The sequence below is a fragment of the Oryx dammah genome, unplaced genomic scaffold (genome assembly GCF_014754425.2).
Source record: "Oryx dammah isolate SB20612 unplaced genomic scaffold, SCBI_Odam_1.1 HiC_scaffold_11, whole genome shotgun sequence".
Lineage (NCBI taxonomy): Eukaryota > Metazoa > Chordata > Mammalia > Artiodactyla > Bovidae > Oryx > Oryx dammah.
In genome coordinates, this window is record NW_024070195.1 from 34,650,359 (window position 1) to 34,654,830 (window position 4,472).

Genomic DNA, 4,472 nt, shown 5'->3' on the forward strand with positions numbered 1-4,472 from the left:
GCCTAAGGCTTCCCTGGTGGCTCAGGTGGTAAAGAATCCGCCTGCAATGCAGGGGACCTGGGTTCAATCTCTGGGTGGGAAAGATTCCCTGGAGAAGAAAATGGCAACCCACTCCAGTATCCTTGCCCGGAGAATTCCATGGACAGAGGAGCCTGGTAGGGTATAGTCCATGGGGTCACAAAGAGTCAGACACGACTGTGCGACTAATCACAATTTAAGTCCCCAAACTCTTTTTCACTCTGGTTTTTCCTGCATTGCAGAGAGGCAAAAGGCCTAGAGGTTAAGGGAGTGTTTGGGCTCAGGTTGGCCTGGATGCAAACTGGAGCAAGTTACATAATTTCTCTGATCCTCCACTTCTGTGTGCATCTGTAAAATAAGGTTAATGATGATGGTTTGGGGCTGATAAAATAGGAGAAAGCACATATAGAATTTAGCATAGTGCTAGGCACATAGAAAGTACTCAGTAAACCTTAGCTATTATTTCTAGTGTAGAGGAGGAGAAAGAATCACAAACAAAAGTTTTCTGCTTTTGTCAGTAGCCCAGGAGTAGTGGTTCATCACTGTTACTACAACCTGTTTAGGACTGAGTCTGAAGGGGTAGGGAGGTTGGGAGTGGGGAGTTGATTCTGCCTGAGCTGGAGAAGAAAGCCTGGACATAAAAATTTAAATAGGCATCCAAAGAGTTCTCCAGAGACCTCAGCTGGAAAACAGTTAAACATGTCTTCTGACCTTCCACAGAAGGAAAACTGGTAGAGAGTAGAGATGGAAGGAGGGAGACGTCTCAATGTTTATTCGAATTTGGAACCATTATAAATGCGTCAAACAAATTCCAAGAAAATGAATTTCATTGAAAAAAACAACCCTCTCTTATCATGGGGTAAATGCTGAGAATGGGAAAACTAGGATCTAATGACAATAATAATAGTAATAATAATAATAATGAAAGTGAAAGTGTTAGTGGCTCAGTGGTGACCAACTCTTTGCAACCCCATGGACTGGGGCCCACCAGGCTCTTCTGTCTATGGGATTCTCCGTGAAAGAATACTGGAGTGGGTTGCCATTTCTGTCTCCAGGGGATTTTCCCAACCCAGGGATCAAACCCCCATCTCCTGTGTCTGCCGCATTGGCAGGCGGATTCTTTACTGTTTGAGCCACCAGTGAAGCCCCGAAACGGAACCAATGCCTGGAGGTGGCAGGGATCAAACCTGGGGCCTCATGCATGCAAAGCATGTGCTCTACCAGTGAGCTACACCCCCTTCCTGTCCCCTTACAGTTTTTGCAGCCCTGGGAGGGCTTCTGTCATCTCAGGCACGTTTCGCACCAGGATGGGACTATTTCAGCCTAACACTGATTTCAAAGATCCCAGGTAATATTTTAACCTTAGTCACCTTCCCTCTGACACTCATTCTGAGAGTCCAGAACCAGTGCTCCCAGATTTGGGGTTGTTGAGGGCTGAATCTGTTGGCTAACTAAATCCTTTGTAATGTGTATTGTCTGTGCATTTATAGGCAGTGTCAGAGTTTACTAGGCCCTAGGCAGTTTTTGATGGTAAGACTCTGAGGCCCTGATTTTCTAGAGTCCTTGGGAAAGGAGGGTAAAAAACCCCACTCACAAGTAACCAAGAACTTGCCTAGAGTCTGTTCTAAGGCCTTTACATGTACGAACTCATTAAAATTTCACAAAACACTACACTGCGGGTACCATTATTCTGATTTTACAGGCAAAAAACTGAACCAAGTGGGGTTAAGTAACTTGCCTAATAAGGTCAGAGCCTGCCCGGCTAACTACCGGGCTTACTACCCCTCTGTTGGCAGTGGGCTAAGCATGTAGGGGTCCTTGGAAGGCATCCTAGGCTGTGCAGCAGCAATACTTTAGGTCCCCAATCCTTCCTTTTAGCTCAGGAGCAAGAAAGACCAGGGTGTCAATTTCCTCATTGACCGCAGGCAGGTTACTTACTCCCTTCAAATCTCAGGTTCCTTATCTGCCCCAGGGAGGAGTTTTAGATTAAAAGACCTCTCCCTGCATTACAAGTGTGGGTGTGTGCTGGGGGTGGGAGGTGGTGGGGCTGAGGTTTCTGGGCGGTACTGCGCTGCCTTTCCTAGGTCTCTTGAGGAAACAGGGTGTTTTGAGGTTTTGTCCCCGTCAACTCCCACCCAAGAGGTCCGGTCCCCAGTCAGTGATGGCGCTCAAGCTTGGCTATTCCTCCTCTACTTGGAAAAGGGCTGCCACTGCGGCCAGCTTCGGCCACAGCCCAGCTGCCGCGAGGTCGAGGGTGGGTCTTTTCTCTCTGAGGGAGTTAGATCTGAGACTGTATCCTTTGGAAGGCTTCTTGGAGGTAGTGACATTGAGTGGAGTCTGAAGGTCTAGCAGGAGTTAGTCAGAAGAGGTGGAGGGGGAAGGGTTACCCCCGCCCCCAGCCACAGAACAAAGAAGCACTAGCCGGCTTACAGTAGAGGAGGAGGAGCCGTGAAAGTGGAGGTCTGTAGGGGCGAGATCGCGCGGGGGATTCGGAGCTTTATTCTAAGAGCAACTGGGAGGGGGTTGAAGGAGTGTAGTCTGGAGTTGTAGGAAGACTCTTCTAGACACTTAGGAAGAATGGGTCGGAGGAGGGTCAGGAGGCCGTCGCAGAAAGCAGTCGGGTTGGAAGATGACCTACAACTGAGGAATCAGAATCTTTCTCAAACCCCACGACACTGTGCGCTGTCCCTCGACTTTCTTTGCTTCTGTGGAAGGGCTCCCTAAAAGGGTAGGGCACTGGCCAAAGGCTCATAGAGCGAAAAGAGCGCAGAGCCCCCTCGTCTTTCGGGGGCTCTCTGGTCCAGGCGCCCCAGAATTGATAGGGTTATGCGGGAGAACTCAACACTGCTGAAGATGGAGAACCGTTACCCCTCAAAATACACAAAACCTCGGCCGCTTTTGGCAGCAGCCTTCTCTGCCCATGACCTCATGCTTTAAGCTCCCATATAGCCTTCCCCCGCCCTGTCCACACCCGGCGCCTGAGTGGGGGTGGGGGTGGGGGACAGTGGCGAAGGGCCGGGGAGCGGGAGCACCTTATTTGTGCTGCCCGAAGATTTGGGGTAACGGGAGCGACGATTTTCCCATAGTGAAAAACGCATGGTTTAACTTTCTCCGGAGCAAAAAGCACTCGCTCTCTTGTGGGATCTCAACGAGAGCGATGCCCCCTACCCGGCTCGAGGTGGTCTGTACCACCCAACCATCTTTGGTTCACGTTCCCTTGAACCAGTGAAGCCTCCTCCTGGAAAGGCTGGCGTCCCAGGATGGACCGAAAGGCCGGCTGCGCCTCTGAGGGACCAGGGGGCTGTCCGGCTCTCGCCCCCCTGACGCCGCCGAGGTTTGAACCCTTGGCTCGCCTTTCAGCCCGCGCCCTGCCCCCTGCTCGCAGCTGCTCTCGGCTCGGGTGCAGCGGTTTCCCCCGCAGAGGAGGAGGAGGAGACTGAGCGAGGAGCGGCTCCCGGCTCAGGTTTCCGCACCAATGCCGAGCAGCCCCGGGCGGCCCCCGGCGGCCGGCCCTCCTCCCCGGCACCACGTTCCACAGTCATGGCGCACGAGGAGGGGCGAGCGCGCGCCGCGGCGGCACCCGCGCCCCCTCCCCTCCTCTCCGCCGCCCGGTTCCGGCCCCTCTCCTAGGCAACCTCCCTCCCCGGCCTGCTGCGCAGCGGAGATGGAGACCCCTCCCCAGAGGGCTGCCGTTCCAGCGCCGACTGCAGCACCCCCTCCCCGCCCCCATAGGGGCGGAGGGATGGGAGCCGCGCGCTTCGCGAACCTCCAGCCCCTTCCCGGGAGCCCCAGCCCCTCTCCCAGCCCCATCGAGGCCGGGTGCAGTGGTGGGTAGGTGCAGACCGTCTCCTCGCAGCCCACCCAGACCTTGGCATCTCTGCGACCCCTTAAAAAATAAGCAGAAAACCCAAACCCCAGTCGTTAGACTGCAAAGCGCGTTAAAATAACCCGGACGGCTACGCAGGAAACAATCCTGCACTGGTCCGGGTCTCGAGCGGCAGCTCCCCGGCCACGCCGCCTTCTCCCGGGCCTCGATTTTCCGGCCTCGTCGGAGACTCTGCCACACCCCGGGGCTGACAGGTCCCGCGCGGGGCAGCAACTTGGTCTGCGCCCCCTGCCCCATCCTCGTCCAGAGTCTCGCCAGCCTACAAAAGGTGCAACCTCACGCACAAGCAGAGCACACATAATAAGGTCGACAGCGCACCGCCGGGGAGGCTGCGAACAATGCGCCGGGCGGCCCGCGCCCGCCAGAGCGCGGCGCCCCGGGGGACAGGGGGCGCGGGCGGGGGCCGCGGCGGAGGACCCGCCGGCCGAGGCGCTGGACACCTTACTTCCTGCTTCCCCGCCCGCGGCCAGACCCAGCTCTGCGGAGGGATATCTCTCCCCTCCTCTGTCCCTCTCCCTTCCCCCGCCCCCCCCTCCTTTTTGCTTCTGCTTCCCCCCCCCACCTCCAC

General features: G+C 55.7%; 1 non-coding gene across 1 annotated transcript; it reads right to left on the reverse strand.

The window, feature by feature from the left end:
• Positions 1-1,184: 1,184 nt before the first annotated feature.
• On the reverse strand, positions 1,185-1,256 carry TRNAA-UGC. Its single transcript has one exon. It is a non-coding gene; the product is annotated as a tRNA-Ala (tRNA).
• Between the last annotated feature and the right edge of the window lie 3,216 nt (positions 1,257-4,472).